Below are 20,655 nucleotides of genomic sequence, written 5' to 3'. Positions count from 1 at the left end.
ACAAGAGAAACCCCAAAGTTTACTGCAACAGTCTAAGAATGAGATGACGAAAGCTTGAACTAGAAGTAGTCACATTCTAAAGAGACATATTTGAGCAATGTTGTTAAAAGTAGAAATGACAAAATTTGGTAACAAAGTGGATATGTAGGATGACACCAAGAATGGTACCGTAGCTGACTGGAAAGATAGTGATAATTTCAACTGCAATAAGGAAGTTAGAAAGAGGAAAGGATTTGGGGAGAAAGAGTTCAGTTTTAGATATGCTGTGTATTGATTTAAAATCTTGTACTAGGTATTAATTTTAATCTTTATAGCTGAATATAAAATGTTTCTGGGACATCCAGTTTGAGATGTCTAATACAGAGAGTTGGATATGTGAGATGGTGGGTTCAGAGGTTGGGGATAGATATTAGACCTTCACAGAGATAACTGAATACAAAGGAATTGAGGAGATCAATAAGTAAAACAACAACAACAAAAAAAGGAATTGAAAAAGGAGGAAAATCAGGAAAAAGCAGTGTCAAAAATACCTAGAAGAAAGCAATAGTATCAATGGTTATAGACTGGTTAAGAAGGATGAGGATTGAGAAAATGCAACTAGAACTGGTAATCAAAGAGTTCTGTGGATAGAAGAGGGAAATGGGGAGAAAAAAATTTGTTAATTGAAAAATAAAGTTATATTAAAAAAACATGCCTGGAGAGGGCAGTTTCAGTTGAATAAGTTCAAAGTTAGACTGAAGAGGAATTAAAAGAGGAAGAGGAGAGGAAATAGGAGGTAATCAGTACAGAAATTAGATAGCAGTTTCTTAAGGTTGCAGAAATGGCAGAAAGTCAGCAGTAAGAAGGAGTCTAGAATAGTAGTGAGAAGCATGAAAATGATTAGGTCTAATGTCATGGGTGGATATGGAAGCAATGAAGTCTTGAGTCTGTGTTAAAGTGTGAAAACTAAAAAAAATCAAGGCTGAATATATTTTTCAAAGAGATCTGGAAAATCCAAGATTAATTTCCTTTGGAAAAAGTCTGTCATATAAAAGTTAATTCAATTTGAGAAAACCAAAAACTCAACCCTTTAACTCTCATGAGAAAATCAAACAGTAGATTTTTAGAGTCAGAGGTAATCCAACTGAAAATCTGTTTTCCTTAAACCAAAATTTTTGCTCTAGTTAACTGACTTACATTTGTAAATGATTCAAAAAATAGAAGTAAACAGTATTGATGATGTAATGAAAGAGGGAAATTAAAATAATTTATTTAAAAACCTTACTTCTTTACCATTTAGGACAAAAGTTGTGGACAATGTAGTACACTGATATATAAATTTTGAGGACTTATGGATGTGAGATACTATTACCTGATGTGTGCTATAGATTTGGGATTGTGGTCTTCCACAAAAATAAAAGAAAATAATCCAAGGTTCTTTTTCACAGTTGTCAGCCAGGATGTCAGTTGTATTGAACCATCTGGAATCTTGTAGGAGGAGTCCCATGTCCTTGTCAACAGTGTAGAGTCCTGGACTGAATTGGACTGTCTTGGATCATATATATCATCACTTTTAGTGGCCTACAATTAAAAAAAAATTAGTTAAAACACACCATGATACCTAATGTAAAAAGTAAAAAGATCAAAGGTACTTGATAACTCTGGAAGATATAATGAGTAATTATATTTTTAAATGCCCACCTGAAAGGTAGTAACTAAAATAACTAAAAGGTTAAAAAGGGACACTATGAAACAAGGTTATAACGTTTAGTCAAAATTCAAGTAGTATATTTGACTATATAGAATATTATCTCCCCCAAAAATTCTATGTGCCAGATTTTAAAGGAACCATAAGTTTAACCTTAGTCACTATAAGTGATTGGCCTGCAAGTAGGCTTCCAAAAAATCTACAGTATTTATATCTGAATTGTTTGAGAACCTTTATATGTGTGTATACATAAAGTCGTGAGCAATCAAGTTGACAAGCTCATTAGTAAATTAGTGGTTTGAACAGCTGAAATATGAGTGATCAAAATACATATATCACTGCACAATACAGCACTGAATAATTCACAAATAATTTTTATTGTCTCAAAAGCATCATGAAACAGAAAAGTCGATGACATTACAGTATTTTAAAATCAATTTCACTTTTCATATTGCCAACACTGCAATATAGGACAGAACAAAAACAATTCAGGATTTTTTTTTCAGCATCAATGACAAATCTAATGAGAACTCCCTCATGTTCTATATTACAAACCTACTAAAAAAGAAAATGGAATTTTGTGGGATTAAAGTTGAATTAGTTGATACAGAGTTGGAGGGTTTAATTATAAGTTTTTAGAACAACTGCTACTGAGATGCAGATGGGCACAGAGCACAGAAAGTCTGGATAAGAGGTAAGAAGGTCCAGATTCAAGCAATACCTTTCTCATATACTAGTATATATTACCCACGGCAATTTAATCAGATTATAAAATGCAAAGTGGGTGCTGATTTGCACTAATAGAAGTAATTTCCCCAGAAATTCTCTATATCAAGTAGCAAAGTCCAGTTTAAAATGTTATTGCCAGAGCAGTGTAGGCTGCTCAGTGAATAGTCAGACCTGGAAACAGGAGGTCCTCAGTTCAAATTAGATGCTCAGCTACTTCCTAGCTGTGTGACCCTGAGTAAGTAATATAACTCCAAATGCTTGGCCTGTAAACCACTTTTGCCTTAGAAGTGATACTTAGTATCAATTTTAAGACAGAAAGAAAGGGGTTAGAAAAACAGTTGCTGCTAAATCCCCCCCAACAAACAAAAAATCCTTTTATATTGTTAAAAAATGGTCATCTGTTTTTACTTTCTCATAATCTACTAAAAAGGAAATACATTTTATTGTTATTTTGCTTGATACAAATAAAGTTTTACCAGTACTTTTTATAATTTTTAAATTGTAAGTTTGGATTTTTTGGTGATTACTAAGCACATTTATCAAAGTTTGTATAGTGGTGGACGATAGATATTAAACAGGATGCTATGATTGAAAGAATATTAAATAGAATACAGAAACCTGAGATTTAGTGGTGTACTTGAACTTGAGATTTTAATATTAAGATTTCTCTCCACCTACAATCTTTAGATATAGCCAACATATAAATTTTTTTAAGTTGCCTTTTTTTTTCAGGTTTTGTTTTTAAATCCTCCCCCTCCCCCAGGTTATATGATTCTTGTCTCCCTCCCCTCTCAGAGTTGATGAGTTATTCCACTGAGTTACACATATATGGTCACTCAAAAACGATTTCCATATTATTTATTTTGTAATAGAACAAAAATTTAAAACAAAAACTCCAAATCTTATATCCATAAACAAATGATGAATCACGTTTTCTACTCCCACAGTTCTTTTTTTGAGATATGGAGAGCATTCTTTCTTATAAGTCTCTCAGAATTGTGCTGAATCATTGCATTGCTATTAGTAACAAAGTCTATTATATTTGATTGTGTGACAATGTTTCAGTTTTGTGTATAATGTTGTGGTTCTGCTTCTTTTGCTCTGCCATCAGTTCACGGAGATCTTCCCAGTTCTTGTAGAAATCCATCGATTCATCAATACTTAGAACACAATAGTATTCCATCATTTAATCATCCCCCAATCAAGGGACAACTCCTAATTTTCCAATTTTTTTGTCACCACAAAAAAAATCCAGCTATATTTTTGTGCAAACAGAAGAAAGCAGTTATGATTTTGCCCTTCTTAATACTATTCAAACAAAAGAGATTACGACAAAGGAAAACATCCAAGTTGGTTGTCCTAGCAGGTAACAGGCATGACTCCAGTATATAACTTAAAAGTCATCAGACAAGCTTCTCTTATGGAAGATTGCATGTTAATATACATATCCACTTGCAGCATTTGTTCTTTCTTGCAAATCAAAGTGCTCCATATATAAGCCAGCAGACATTTTTATTTCCAAAATGTGACTTCACTGGACTTTTCTTGGTCATTATACCTGAAAGGATGAAATTCCACAACCGTTTTGGACTCAAAGAAAGGAAAATTTCTTAAAGAAATTGGTGCAACAAACATCACTCTGATGATTTTGGATCTTCAAAAATTCCTTGTTGTGTCTATGGAAACCACAGCATCTGACCTGGGGTGAGTGTTGGGTTTGTAGGACTTAGATAGCCAGGTGGCTTACTGGATTGAGAGCCAGTTCTAGAGATGGGAGTTCCTGGGTTTAGAGATGGTCTAAAGACACTTCCCTACCTGTCCCATTACCTAGCTCTTACTGCACTTCTGCCTAGGAACCAATACACATTATTGATGGAAGATTAGGGATTAAAAAAATACAGCTCAATATTTTTATAACTACACGGAAAAATTAGTTATAGGGTAGGTACTCTAATAATATGAAATGAAGTATGACAGAAGAACAATATGCTTGGCAAAGGAGTTGTTTTCACTGTAAGGGAGGATCTAAGATATTCAATAGTTGTCTTGTCCTCAGGAGTCATCTAATTCAACTAGATGACTATCTTTAACACAAGGTTATTCAGCTACAATTACCCTTGTCCTCACTTTCTGGTTCAGAATTAATACTAAAATATCAATTTTAAGGCAGAAGAGTATTATTGGATAGGCAAACAGGGTTAAGTGATTTGCCCAGGTTCATATAGCTAAGAAGTATCTGAGCCTAAATTTGAACTTAGGGACCCCCTATCTCTAGGACTGGTGCTATATCCACTGTACTACCCAGCTGCCCACTAGGTCACTCTTAATTTCTCTACTGCAACATCAGAATGCTAATTCATATTGACTAAAATCCTGAAAAACTTAACAATATATCTTATTTTAATCATGTTTTACCATCCTATACTTCTTAGGTAAATTGCTTGAACCCAACTGTAACACTTCAAATGTCAAATTATTTTTCTCCCCCAAAGTTCTAGTCTGTCAAGATCTCTTCCTAGAGAGTAATGCTGCCATTCAGTGTGTTGGCTATCTCTACCAGATCTGTGTCAGCTGGAAATTGATAAGGATGCTATCTATACCTTTATTTAAGAAAACTGTAAAAATGTTAACAGAATAGGCTCAAATACATCACTTAATCAAGTATCTGAATATGCCAGTGGGAATCTAAGCTGACAATGACTATTTGAGAGTTTATAAACCAGTGCAGAATCTAACTGACCACCAGTTGGGTGATATTCATCTACCTTTCCACAAAAATTGCAGAAACAACTCATCAAATGCATTGCTAAAATCTAGGTAAACTATATGCACAGTCATCCTCTGATCTACCATTTTATTCACTGATTCATAAGTTGAGATGAAGTGTGACATGACCTGTTCTTGATTAAACTTTTTTGGAGAGAGAGGAGGAGACGTGTTCTTCACTTCCTTTTCAAGAAGCCAAATAACCATCTTATTCTGAAGTTTTACCAAAAATTTAAATCAAATTCATTTGCCTAGAGTTTGCTGGTTATATTCTCTTTACATTGGAAAAAAGAAAAAAAAAACAGCTAAGATTTATTGTTCTTCATTATAAGCAGTATCTCTTCCATCATCTACTATCTTTGCTAAGCTACTCTCAGGAACCTTGTAATCATATCCTTCATTTCTTTTAGTACTAGATAGGATGTAATTCATCTGGGCAAGTGACTTAGCAAAGTCAGCTTGGTGCTCTCTTATTTTATTATCTCCTTTCTAACCTCAGATATCAGCTCCCTAATTAGCCACGTTTGTTCTTACTTTTCCACTCTTTCTTGGTAGAGAAAACAGAAGTGAAAAATTAAATAGTTGAAGCAAAGAACTGAATAGCTCTGTAGTCTCTTTTCCCTAATAGGAGCTTTTAAACCACAGTCTCATCATCAGTCTATATAGTCAGCCCTAGTTCTTCTGCAACGTGGCAGGTACTATGCCTTTCTTTTGTATTGATCCTTTGTTTCCTGCCTAAGATTCCATGTTATTTTCTGTCTTTTTTTAGCTTGAGTTGGCTGGTGAATTTCCTGAGAATCCATAATTTCAGTATTATTTCTCTGTGTTTTCAAAATTTCACTATTGAAAGTATCTCATCCCTCAAAGGCTTAACTTCCCCTGTAGTAAGATCCTAAGAATCTTTTCTTTGAACCCTTTGAAACTGCTTGCCTAAAATTCTAGCATTCACCTAAGGAAATGAACTTTCTCCTCTTTTTATCAGAAATTCTAAAATGGAATAATCACTTCACTCCAAGGTTCCGTTTTAGCAATCAGTTTCATTCAGTTGTGAATCAAATTCAGAACGTTTTTTCCCTCCTTATCATTAGCCCTGCTACTATGCCCTCGGGATCCCTAGGTACTACAATCGGACTACAAAGACTCCTGGGCTTTGTCATCAACCTTGCTGTTGCAAACTACTGACCACCAGACCCTTTCAACCTCCTCCCTGAAGCTGAATTCTCCTAAATATAATGTCCCCACTATTTGGAATGTGAGCTTCTTGAGAACAGGGACCACCTTGCTTTTTTATTTGCATCCCCAAAACTTTAAACACAGTCTGGCACAATGTAACTATTTGATAAATGTCTTTCAGGTCCATTCTTTTCCTTTGTCAGTTTCTCTGTGTTTTGGAAAGATGAAATTATCAATAAGGCAAGCTAAGAAATTATTATCTCTTCTGTTTTTGGCAGTGTGCCAGATTCAGCAGATGTCCAGATAATTCAGGTCTCTCCTCTCTACTATATATCCCTCGAGCTTTCTTAACTATTCTCCCTATCCTCATTTGAGAACTTAGAATCTTGTTTTACTGAGAAAATGGAATCTATATGCCCTGAGCTCTGTTCTAAAAAGAATAAGTAGTGGAAGACATAAAATTGCTGGTGAGAGTTTAGAAGAATTCACATTCTACTTTTGCCATTTGTTTGACTCTGGGCAAGTCAATATCGTTGGATATGCATTTCTTCATCTATAAAACGAGTTAGACTAAATGACTTCTATGGACCTTCCACATATAAATCATGATTCATTTCTCTATATTTTATTGTAATAAAAAGCCAAACCTTTTCTTTCTGTGTTGGAATACTGAGCACCCGGTTCCAAGGCAAAAGAGCTGTAACGGATAGGTAATGGATTTTGTGACTTGTCCAAGGTCTTATAGCAAGAAGTATCTGAAGTCACATTTGAAATCAGGACCTCCTGTCTCCAACTCTGGCTTATTGTCCACTGAGTCATCTAGCTGCCACTCCTTTCTCTAAATTTAAAAAAATTCTTGATGCTATCCCTCTTTCTTTTACTTGTACTTCAGATTGATTAAGAGGGGTTTTATTCACCAAAACCAACCCTTGTATATATGCCCTTACTTCCTATCAACTTCTCTAGAAAAATGCCCCATAATCATTCCCCCCATCTTCAATGACTTCTTCCCTATCTGCTGGTTCCTTTCCTGTTGCCTACAAACACTATTCAGGAGAAGACAAACAACAAACCCCACAAACAACAAAAGACTTCACTAATCCAACCATTCCCACAGAATATTTATTAACCAGTATGTTTCCTCCCTATCATACTTAGTCTACTTCCTAGAAAAAACTGTTTACAATCTGCTTCAACTTCTTACTCTTTTCTCTGATCTTATGACTCAAATACCTCTTATTTATCAGATTTCTTTAAAATAAATTTTTTTCTGGTGTATTATTGGCATCAAATCCTAGAATTGTGGAGATATCCCAAGATATCCCATTATTCTTTTTTCCCCTCTTAAGTGACCATGGTTTAATTCTTATCTCTATGTACATGACTACTACCAAAACCACACATCCAGTCCTAGTCTCTCTCCAGAGTTCCAATTGTAAATCCCAACTTCTTAATGGGCATTTCAAATGGACAACCTAAATTCTGTATATCCAAACCTAAATTCACATCCGTCCCCAGTGGGCCCACTACCCTTACATTTCCTAATTGATTCAAGGCCATTACTATTCTTCGGGTCACCTAGATTTATAGATTTGATATCATCCTTCACTCCTTATTCTCTTTCCAATTATATATCCAATCAGTTGTCAAACCTTGCAATTTATATCTTCACAACATTTCTCCAATCTCTCTTAACTCATACAACTGCCACATAAGCTAAGTCTCTTATCACCTGTCCTGGACTGTTACAATAGCTTTCTAAATAGTTCCTAATTGCCTTAGGTCTCCTCTTCCAAAATAGTTTTTCTACATACCTGCTAAAGTGATTTTCCTACAGCACAGGGTTGAGCCTACCATTCCCTTATTCATTAAGCTCCAATGACTCCCTCCAGCTTTTAGATACAATTCAAACTCTTCCTGTTAGGTTTTAAAGCCTTTTCAAAGTCATGCCAACCTATCTCTCTAATCTTGTTATATGTACCACTCTCCCTTCCAACACACTTCAGTCTAGCCAGCCTGAAAATGTTGTTCTTTATACAAGGCTCTCAAATCTCCTATCTTTAAGCCATCCTTTAAAGTGGTTAATTACACCTTAAGCCTAGAATGTGTGCATCCCCCTTTGTTCACGACCCCATCTACTACCAAAGCCTTGGAGAGTAGATTCTGGCACAAGTGAATAAATTTTTTCATGCCCTTCAGCAAGGGGGAGAAAAAAAGAAAAGAGATGAAAGAGAAGGAGCAGCTAAAAAAAATTCTTTAAATGCATTTGGACTGATGTGCAAAAACAAAAAAAAAAACTTCTCAACTGCAAATCCGAAGTATACACAAATGAAATATGGAATAAAAATTATTTTAAAAATACATTTAAAAATAAAATTTTAAATTAGATTAAAAAAATATGAAATTCTATCAACTTTAATTGGCATTTTGATCCAAACTGCAACATTTTTCATTTAAAAATATTCTAACATTTAAAAAACAACCCAGGAAAGTCATGACTATGTGTAATTAAATAAGTCTGAATGTCATATTGACAAAGTTATTGTTCATTCACAAAAAATAGGAAATACTTGGAAATCCTCTTATTTCCATGATAGGCTCTTAGGCTGTTATTCTGAACTGCATATAAACTGAATATGAACTATAGTTATGAATAACTTTAAATTATATTTCATTCTTTAAAAAACAAAAAACCAAACATTTTACCATCTTTTTTAAGGATAAATACTATGTATAGGTTCCAAAGCAGAAGATTTATAAAGAATATGCAATGGGGGTGGGAGGGTGGGTAGGTGTTAACATCTTGTCTAGGATCACAAAGCTAAGTGTCTGAGACTAAGTTTGAACCCAGGACCTCCTGTCTCTCTAGGCCTGGTTCTTAATCCACTGAGCCACTTAAGCTGCCCCAAATTATATTCCATTCTTGATAAATAATTAGTAGGTTTTTAGTTGAGTGGAGTTGATATTGGCTAATAACTGACAGAATTTGATGTCAATGTTTGTGAAATTGACTAATTTTATAAAGTATAATAAAAAAATAGACAAATGATAAGATGTAAGAAGAAAAAGAACATCTGCAACATAGGTTGGAATCAATACTAAGGCTTGGTAAATTGTATGAGCTTCCTCTCCTTCCTTTTAATGCCTCCATCTCTTAGATCTTGGTATTTTTCTTTTTTTTTAATAGAAAATTTTTAATTATTTTAGAATATTTTCCCATGGTTATATTATTCATGTCCCCACCCACCCCCAACCCCTGTAGCCAATGAGCAACTCCACTGGTTTTTACATGTGTCATTAGACCTTGGTTCTTTTCAAAGCTCCATCTGCTAGTCTTCCTCTATATCACCTTATCTAGGTATTATCTAACATGATAGAATTGATAATAAAATCTTTACTTATTTATTTTTATTCACATTTAACTAAACAAATGTAAAAAAAAATTATGTGCAGGACTATAAACTCCACAGTGTTTACAATTTGTTTAAAAACATATAAATGCTATATGTATGCTGTACTCTGCTTTTGAGTTCCCTCTGAATTTATTTTACATGGATACTTTTTTCTTTTTTTGTGACTATTTTTTTCTTTATGTAATAATGGTGTGTAGTATTTTTATTCTTTTCTTCTCAATATATTTTCCTTATTTTCTTCATATTTCCAATATCTGTCATTTCAATAACATGATTCATTACATTCAAATATCACAATCTATTCAGCTGTTTCTCCCACTTATTACATTTGTGTTTTCAGTTATTTTGTAATAATAAACAATATTTCCATGAATATTTTCATACAAACACAGATTTTTACCCTCTTAATAATATCTTTAGGGCCTATCCCAAGTAATGAGATATCTAGGTCAATGAGTGTGAATAGCTTTTTAGCTATTGATGTATAATTTCATCATATTTTCTAAAAAATAAATAATATGGGGAAAGCTGAGTAGCTTGGTGGATTGAGAGACAGGCCTAGAGAAGAGACAGGAGGTCCTAGGTTCAAATCTGGCCTCAGACACTTCCCAGCAGTGTCACCCTGAGCAAGTCACTTGACCTCCATTGCCTAGCCCATACCACTCTTCTGCTTTGGAACCAATACACAGTATTCACTTCAAGAGGGAAGTTAAGGGTTTAAGGGCTTCAATAAATAAACAAACAAAAAAAAAAACAAATGAATGAATAAATGACATTTCACAACTACTTTAACAATGTAGTATTAGACCTGTTTTTCCATGTTCCTATCAGCATTGAATTTGATCACTTTAGCCTATCTGGTTCACAGTTAACATATATTACCAGGACCACATTTAGCTAGATTGGTTCTTAGCAGAAGACACAATCTGTTGACAGGACCATACTTTCCAATTTGGTCATAATCAGAGGAATTTCTGTTCCAGTGCTATAACCCCCTCTGAAAAGCAGATTTGCCTCCATGATATGATGATTGTTAAAGTAAGACGTATGTCTGGTGGTTCTCCAGATATCTCTCTCTTATTTATCTTATCTAAGGTTCTAGTCATATCTGTAACTTCTTTCTTAGTATTTTTTTTTTGAGGGAGGGATTAGATTTATCTAGTTCTGAGATGAGAACATTTATTTTAGGTAGAGAGTAACCACAATGGGGCTGAGCCTAGCGTAGCTGAGCTAAGTCCATGCAAAAGTGGAAGAGGCTAGAATGCCCCACCACACTGTTTAAGGGTGGAGCCAACCAAGCCAGGGGCCTGAGCATGCCATCAGAGAGGCCTCTGCAAATCATCTTTGGCATGTGTGCCATAAGTTTGTCATTATGGGTCTATAAGGTCACAAGACAGTGGTTTTAGTCTTGTCCACTGGTGAGGGCTTAAAATAGACAGTCGCTCTTCTGTCTTTCATCACAGATCTTCTGGAAGTAATAGAGCAAAAAAAAAAAAAAAAGAGAAAGAGAGATTCATCTCAGACTTATACAGCTCAGAAAGCCCCAGATAAGAGCTATGAGCAATATCCTTGATGAAAAAATGCAGCTGAAATCAACTTAACTTTGAATATGGAATTTTAGGGACTTCTCTCATTCCTATATCATCTTCACAATGCTACCATCATCATTTCTTCTTAGCCCTTCCCTAAATGTTGAACAAGCACTTATCTTCTGTTGTTTTTTCTCCTATCATTGACAAACACTAATATGGTTCTGGACATTACATACTAAGGGTTGTGAAGATTAAATTTAACTCTACCCGGATTGTGAAAATGAAATTAACTCCTCTGCCCATTTTTAGATTTAATCACCAAAGTGTAAACACCCCACTTAATCATTTAGTGGGAGAAGTCTGTGACCCACATGTACAATAGTGGGTGACAAATCAGAATTGACTGACTGCCTTCTGAGCAGTCCTAAGCAAGGCTTTAGAGTATGATTTGTCTGTGTAAAAAGTGGGAGGAAGGCACAGGAAGTGACGCAAAAGAAAGTGTCTTTAAAAGAAATTACAACTTCCTGTGAGACATAGTTCTTCATTCTTTGGAGTTGAGACTAGAGAAGAATCTGATCACTGGACCTGACACCCTGTTCCTGAGGAGGCTGTTCTTAAAACTCTTCCTTTGGACATGTGAGTGAAAAGGTTGACTCCTTTCCTGGATTTTCTGAAAAGACTAGTCTCAGGAGAGACCTATCCTCTTGAGAGAGGCTATTTGTATCCCAAGGTCCTTGGCTACAAGGGCCGAGGCCTCTCCAATTAAGGACCAAACTCTCTCTGCCCAAAATTACTTAATGCTTAGGCTAGATATCTTACCCTATCCTTTCTCTGATTTTCTTACTTCACTCTTTCTTTATTTTGTAAATATATCGTAAATAAATCTCTTTGGAATAAATTAAATTCCTGGCGATACTATTTTAAACACAACCCAGTCCAACCATCTTATATAATCAATCACCCTTTCCCCCCTTACATGGTTCTCTAAAGCTATCGAGAGTACCATCATCCTCTTGCTCTCCCAGGTTCATAACCCCAGTGGTCTACACTTCACACTTTCATTTACTTCACTTCTCTAATCCACTAACAAATCTCAATCTTTTTCATCTTCACAACATTTCTCACATATGTGCTCTTCTCTCCATTCCTATCGTCAATGTCTAGCTTAGAAGGCCTCATTGTGTCTTCCTTGGGCTACTATAATAGCATTCTGACTACCCCTTACCTCATGATTCTCCCCTTCCAATCCTCCCTAAGTGATTTCACTAAAGCTTAAGCTGAAGGCCCTGCTACCATCCTGCTCAACAAACTCTAGTGGCTGTCTACAAGGTTAAATATAAAAAAAAAAATTTGGGGGACACTTACGGCTCTTTAAAATTGATCGCTTCCTACCTTTTGAGTCTTCTGATATTTTACTCTTCTACATGTGCTTTGTCAGACAGTTACATTGGTCTACTGACTGTTTTTTATAGATTACATTCTACTTTCTATCTCTGAGCCCTTTATAAGCCACCCCCCATTAATTGCTAGGCATGCTCTCCTTCCCTATTCCCTGCCTCTTGACATTCTTGCTTTTTCCAAAACTTATCTCAAATGCAACTTTTTGTAGCAATCCTTTTCTAATACCCCAATCACACAAGACTTCCGCTCTAATGTTACCTTTCTACTCCTTGGTAGCGAGCATGAACATGCCTTTAGCTATATTTTTATTTACATATTTTCCCCATAAATAGTATATAATTTCATTGAGAAGATGACCTTTCTTTCTTTTTTTTTGGGGGGGGGGTGAGGTAAGAGGTGCATTTTAGTCTTTTAAAACATCTCCATTCCTTAGCTACTGCTAGTCATACAGAATGTGGTTTTTTTCTTGACCCATCTACCCCTCTTAGCTATCACCTTCTATATATCTCTTCCCTTTCATAACTAAACTCCTTGGAAAAGTCATCTGTACTCAGTAAACACACTTCTCCAACTCTCCAATAAACTTACTGCAATTTGCCTTCTGATATCATTGAACTTGAAAATGCTCTTCTCAAAGCTACCAATGATCCTTTAACATTCAAATAGGATGACCGTTTCTCAATCTTCATATTTCTTACTCTCTGCAGTCTTTGAAGTTATTTATCATTCTCTCCTCAGTTTTTATGACATTGTTCTTTCCTCATTCCACTTCCACCTGATAGTTTAATTTCCTTTGCTAGATCTTTATCCAGGTCATAACTACTAATAAAGGTGATCTCAGGTTCTTGTCTGGCTCCTATTTTCTTCAAAGTGCCAACCACAAACTCTATACCATCATTTATCCCCCTTTCTTCCATTCCAATTTGTAGCCAAGTTCTTATTTTGAAATATTTATTATATACAGTCTCTTCTCTGACATAAAATGCTGCCAAGGTGCAGGCCCTCATCACCTTTCCTGCCTAGATTATTGTGACAGCCTTCTGGTTTGTCTTCGAAACAGATTGGATCTAAGGGGTGAGAGTGAATGAGTTGAGGATATCTAGATTGTGAGCCTGCTTAATCTGGAGGATGCCGGCATCTTTGCCAGAAATGTAAAGATTGTGATTTCAATTTTGAACATGATGAGTTTAAGATATCTACAATACATTCAATTTGAGATATACAAGAGGAAGTTGGAGATGTGAGATTAGAGACTAGAAAACTGGATAAAGAAATCTGGGGATCATCTGCAAGGAAATAATTGAACCTATAGGAAATGACAGAAGCACCAAGCAACATAGAACAGAAGAGGGGAGGGGGGGAAAGAAGGGCAGGCCAGAGCCTAAGGGGAATGCCCAAGATTGTTGGGTACAATTTGACCGAAAGTTCAGCAAAGGAAACGGTGATTGATTGTTTTTTGCTAAGATGCCCCATAGATTTGGCTATGTAGTTAATTGAAAACCTTGTCATGTAGTTAGAGAACTAGAACCAGTAATAGAATATCCATACATTCTCCAGTCTCTCCAAGATACTTTTCATTCAAATCCATTATGATTTTCCTAGAAATTGGCTACCTGGACTTTTTTCATCTGGAATAATAGCATAGGCATTCTTTGCATGTGCCCAAACCTAAATATGTAAGAAAATTTCCAGTCTTTAACATTTGTTGGTTCCTATGCAAATTAGTTTTCAGAAAACTTTTCTGTACATTATGCAACAAAAAAAAGGAAATTCTAGACTTTACTATGAATATACTTATAAGAAATGAAACAAAAAAAAAGCAATTTTGATAGGATAATAAAATTCTTTGCCTAGCTCTCAGACAACCCTCTAATATGCCTGTGGGTACTTGTAGCCTTTGGAGAGTTCTGTGATATTTCTTATAAAACCTTAATGTTTTCTTTCTCTCAGAGAACTTCTTTCACACCATAACACACTTGATATTTTTCCATTTTTTGTTACTGACACTAGTAACTATTTCCTTGGACTTGTCACGCATTTGTCTGATTTTTCACTCTTATCCCTGGATCACAATAAAATCCAACTGAGTGCTCTAAAATATGTTTTATTATTGTAGACTCTCAGCAAATTCCATGCTGGTCACCTAGTAACCATACCTATTCATTTGCAGAGTTTCCTTGGTTGCATTTCACATTTCATATCATTTGTTAACTAAAGAGAAGAGCCTAATATTTTCTCCCCATTTTCCTCTCATTCTCACAGCAAAGAAAAAAAAAATTCTCACATTTCCTAATGAATCTGACCATTTTAAAAGGGGATTATTAGCTATATTTTGGAAAGTTTCAATATTATTCTATAGCTCTGTTCTTAACATTAACTGTATTTCTTTTGCATCTCTTTCTTGCGATTGTATTACTTTATCTACTTTATGTTCCTGAATTCTATACTGTCAAAGATGAGTCACAAGTACAGCTCAGTGAAGCAGCTAAATGCAGTCATTATTATAATAATAGTAGGCTCTCTCTCTCTCCCTCCCTCCCTCCATACCTCCCTCCCTCCCTCCCTCTAGGTAATAAGGGTTAAGTGACTTGCCAGGTCACATAGTCCTCATTCCAGATCTGCTGCTCTGTCTACTCAGCTGTCCTGATAATATGCTCTTCATCAACAATTGATGAAAACCATGATTCAAAAATAATAATTTCTTATTTCCAAAACCTGTTTAAAAAATCTACTTTTGAGGTCATTTACCTCAAGTTACTTCTGGTCATAGCTTTAATTTGATATACATTGATGGCTTGTTGTTTATTATTCTCCAGAAGATTTGCCAATGTGGTCATATAAATTTATTTCTTTATTGTTGTTTTTCATTAATCTGGTGCAAGCTAACATGGGGCAGCTAAGCATCACAATGGATAGAGTGTCAGAGCTGCAATCAGGAGGACCTAGGTGCAAATCTAGCCTCAGACACGTCATAAGCCACTTAACCTGAATTGCCTAGACCTTGTTGTTCTTAGAATAGGCACTAAGACAGAAAGAAAGGTTAAACACACACACACACACACACACACACACACACACACACACACACACACACCGCAGAGCATGTGAGTTTTCAGGTTTGCCTACTGCTCAAAAAAAAAAAAAAAACACAACCAACCAATCAAACAAACAAAAAAACAAACTAGCTAAAGTTACCCTGCCTCAAGCTAATACACAATTTGAGATTTTAACAAGTTTAGATGAGCCCAAAAGTACTGGCTAATTCTTTTGTAGTCCTTGCAGATATGATCCACTGGTCTCAATTGGCTTTTACTGAGAATTTGAAATGAATTCATATCTTTTGAGGGTTAAGAATTTCCTAGCTTATGACACTGTCTGTATATCATCCAGATAATTGCTTGATTCAGTAACTTAAAGAAAAAACAATTTTTTTAAAAGTAAAAGTACTCATTTAACTCATTCTACTGCTGAATGACTGAATTTAATTACATTATTGTTATTATACATATGTATCGTCTAAAGACACCTATCTCATTATAATTTAAATCAAATTCCTTTAATGCTTTACCCTAAGTGTAATAGGATAACCATTCCATATAGTAATCCGTTCTACATACTCAAGATTTTATTGCTATAACAGCAATAATATTTTTATTATTTTCATCTAAATCATCTATAGACACACCTCATTTTATAATTTTGCTTTACTGCATTTCACAGATATGGAGTTGTTGTTTTTAATAATTTGAAAGTCTGTGGCAATCTTGTATCAAAAGCAAGTCTATGGGTGCCATTTTTTCAACAGCATGTGATACATCTCTGTTATATTTTGGTAACTCTCACAAAATTTCAAGCTTTTTTCATGATATCTGTTATGGTGATCTCCGATCCTTGAGGTTATTATTGTAATTGTTTTGGGGTCCTACAAACTGTACCTACAAACTTAAATGACGAATGTTGTGTGTTTTGATTGGACCATCTGGTTTGCAGTTAGGTCAAGGTCTTTCTACGCCCCAAATCACCACAATATTGAAATAATGTCAATTAATAACCCTAAAATGGGGTCTAAGCATTCAAGTGAAAGGAAGAGTCAATTGATTTAGCAAACTTCATTGTTGTCTTATTTTATGAAACTGCCATAGCTACCCCAACCTTTACCAATCTCCAACCTTATCAGTCAGCTGCTACAACGACTGGAATTTGGTTCACTGAAAACTGTGTTGAAGCAGCTGCTTGGAACTTTTAAAGTATGAGGTCATTGGGAAAGAACTAGGCCACAAGGTTTTTGTTGAGATTCTGGTAGAAAATGCTGGGGAAAAGCTTGATCTTCCTGAGAAGTCCCAAAGTCTTTTTAAAATTGAGAAAATGAATAAAAGCCAAAGGTTCCCTGTGTGATTTGCTGAAGAGGAGATGAGTGAATGCATTAGTTTAAAAATGGTCAAGTGAACCTTTTCCTCTGGAATTTCTAGTAAGGAGCCTTAGTAGAACAGGTTTGATGTTTTTATTGTATGGGTAAGACAGCAAGCAACAGCACACAGAGTACTTGGGATGGCATAGGAGGGTAGGACCTGGACCTGTGAAGTACAACTGTGGCTTTTGACTTGGTATAGGCACTGCACTAAATGGAAGAATTTGCAGTAGTATTCCAACACAGTAAACCCATTTAAGGCTGGAAGACCTAAAAGACTTTAAAGACGTGGCCATTAATATCTGGGGTGTGGTAGGAGCAATATCTACTATAGAAGCTGGGTTAGTTTTTCCTTAAAAGATATTGAAGTCATCCCTTACACTTATTTTGCTTAGGAGACTAAGTCCTGATCCACTGACATAGCTTCTAGGTAGCTTAAGTACAAAAGTCAGCTTAGGAAGAGGCAAGGATTGTTCTTCCAACAGACTTCTTACCAATAGAACAATATTGCCAAGACTGAGATAGGGAAAATCTATGTCCAATGAAATCAGTATATTTTTGTTATATATTCTTGCCTTGTTTTGGCTAATGAAACTTATTTTTGCTAATTATTACATGGTTTATGGAACATTTCATTATAATTATGAACTAAAGACAACAGATTATCTTGAATCAGGTCAAGCTGCGATACATAACAGTTAATATCTTAAAAGCCCAATTAATGAGTAATAAACATCAAAAGTACAAATACATTAAGCACAGATAAATAAGAGGTATACCATCATACAGCTGACAGAAAGTGGGCCTGATTAGTACCTATAGTATTAAAAGTATCACTCTGATGCATAATAATGTTTTTGTGGGAAAGTGTTTTCAGAGATCCCACTAGAGGAGCCAGGAAGGAATGAGCTGGTTGCTAAAGCCTGATTAGGGACTTCTACTTGGCTTAAAATTGTCCTATTGTTCACCGAGCCCAAGTGGTCAAAACATGATGGATAGGGCTTCTATCAGTCCTAAAGATTGAAGGGAAGTCTCCATGTCACCCCACTGCTTTCTTTTTTGGTTCTTATTCCCTGCTGTCACTATTGGTTCCTTTTGAATAGGGTTTCTCACCTTCCTGAGCCCATTTATGCAACAGACTCAGTCATCTAACAAGCCCCTTCAAGCTTATTATCTACCTTATACTTCTCAAGGAGGAGGTGGAGTCCTGGAAGTGGGGGTGAGACTTAAGACTCAAAAAGCATTTGCTTACACTGGTCTTGTTTTTCCTTTCTTTTTTAATAGGGTGGGGAGTAGATAGGAAGGAAAGCAGAGAAATAGCTATGTCTCAAAGTCTTTTTCATTCATTTTTCTCTCTCCAACAAAACCCTTTATTAGAACTGATATAGTGCTAAATATCTTGTTAAAATGTTGGGTTTCTTACCTTGCATTTCAGAGGGAGAAAATGAACTAAGACTATTTTGAATATTTAGTCTGAGACTCGAGGATAGGTCTTGTAAAGCCCCCTTTCAGGTCATGGACTGGGACCTCTTCTCCTGATAGCTAATATCTCAGAATAATACTTTTTTTTTTTTATCTCAATTGAAGGAAATGTTAAATTTGAATTGAGGTTAATGACAATAAAGATTAAGTATAATTTAAGTTAAATTTATAAGTTGGGTATGATGAATAGGCTTATTTATAACTTGGTATAAACATTAAAAAATTGTTTCTTCTAAGTGGAATGTGTATGGAAGATGTGGTTTTCTTGGCAAAGATACTAGAGCCATTTATCTCCATTCCAATGCGCCTTCTATAATATGGAGGCAGCCCTGGTTCTTGAAGGTTGTGCCAGCAAAATACAAGTTTTGTAGGAGCTATATAAAGCTTAAAAAGGCTTTGTGTATAGGCCCACTGAAGGTTTGGATAGCTATAGCCTAAATATCAAAAGGTTAGCTAAGCTGGAAAAGGCTCATCACTAGATTGGCTACAGTGTAGTTTAATTTTTTGTCTACAATTCCCCCAAACATCCTGGTATTGCAAAAGGAAGCTGCAACCTGCAGGGGGGAATACTCATACTAACAAAATAGTAGAACCTTGAAGTATTCAAATATTTCATGATTTATTACATTTAACATTATAAAAGGTAGAACTTAGGTCCCTACCTCTAAATATTCCATTTTTGATCATTCTAGTTGCACAATACTTAATAAACAGATACAAGCCATCTGTCTTAGAACTGATCCTAAATATGGATTTTAAGGCAGAAGAGTAGTAAGGGCTAGGCAGTTAAGGTTAAGTGACTCACCCAGGGTCATACAGCTAAGTGGTACCTGGCTCTCTATCCACTGAACCCTCTAGCTGCCCTGTTGTATGGTATTTAAAGTGAGATGCTTGCTCCTAAGTCAGATTTGTGTTATACAAAGGAAAAAAAATGAAAGAAAAAGGTGTCAGGAAAAGTCAAGAGCAACATAGACAACAGAAGTCCTTGAATAGAGAGGAAGGGAAGGCAGGTAGAGTCCATACATAATAATTCAAAGATTACCTCACAGTTATAATAATTCAAAGATTACCTCAGAGGTAATATTTTCTTATTAATAATCCTCTATTTCCTTAATAATAGCATACATCATGATTTACTTATACAATTTGCTCTTCCTAAATTTAACCATTTTCTTAGACAGTTCTATTTTTGGAATGATGAAATCCCATTGCTCAGAGAGGACACTCAAAAATTTCCTTTATATTCATCTAACAATTTCAGCATTAAATGCTTAGTTTGTGTAGAGAACTATATAAGGTGCATGAAGAGATTATAGATTACTGTCCTTATCCTCAGAAAGGTTATACTCTAGTAGTATAACAAGCATAGAGTACAAAGTACTATACAAAATATGAGAAATAAAAGATAATTGCTGACTAGGGAGAGATGATTATTGACTAGGGGAATTGGGCTTTAAATGACAGGTAAAATTTCAAAAGGTAGAAAGGATTATAAGGTATTAGAGGCAAAGGGAACAGAATGAGCAAAAGTACATAAAAACGGAATATTGGGGCTGCTGGGTGACTCAGTGGATTGAGAGCCAGGCCTAGAGACGGGAGGTCCTAGGTTCAAACCTGGCCTCAGACACTTCCCAGCTGTGTGACCCTGAGCAAGTCACTTAATCCCCACTGCCTAGCCCAATCCATTCTTTTTGCCTTGGAACCAATACACAGTATTGATTCTAAGATGGAAGGTAAGGGTTAAAAAAAAAAGGGGGATAATTATAAAAGAACATTTAATCTGAAAGAAGCATACATTATAAAGGGAGAGATTGAGAAAAAGAAGGCTAGAAGGGTAAAATGAAATTCCAGACTTCTGAATTTCATTTGTGAAATAAAGAAAGCCAGAAAGTTTTGGATCAGATGAATATTAATAATCAAAGTGACAAATCTGGCAGAAGTGAAAAAAAACAACAAAAACAAAAAACTGGGGGAGATAGAAAAAGTGGGGCTGGAAAATTATTCTAACTCTTCATATAAATAGAAATTGAGGCATATGCTATTGTTGTAGTAGTGAAAATAAAG

The 20,655-nt window shown here is 35.3% G+C and overlaps 1 protein-coding gene across 41 annotated transcripts in view; it reads right to left on the bottom strand.

The window, feature by feature from the left end:
* R3HDM1 (R3H domain containing 1) overlaps positions 1 to 20,655 on the bottom strand; it is a 159,040-nt gene that overhangs the window by 87,377 nt on the left and 51,008 nt on the right. For all 41 annotated transcript variants that reach the window (XM_056793770.1, XM_056793784.1, XM_056793779.1 and 38 more), the window contains one exon: positions 1,352 to 1,560. The gene's annotated coding sequence lies outside the window, so the exon portion shown is untranslated. The remainder of the gene's footprint in view (positions 1 to 1,351; positions 1,561 to 20,655) is intronic.

This window comes from Monodelphis domestica, chromosome 4 (genome assembly GCF_027887165.1).
Source record: "Monodelphis domestica isolate mMonDom1 chromosome 4, mMonDom1.pri, whole genome shotgun sequence".
In the NCBI taxonomy this organism is placed as follows: domain Eukaryota; kingdom Metazoa; phylum Chordata; class Mammalia; order Didelphimorphia; family Didelphidae; genus Monodelphis; species Monodelphis domestica.
Note: the sequence above shows the minus strand (reverse complement) of the source record. Positions and strands in the feature narration are given on the sequence as shown.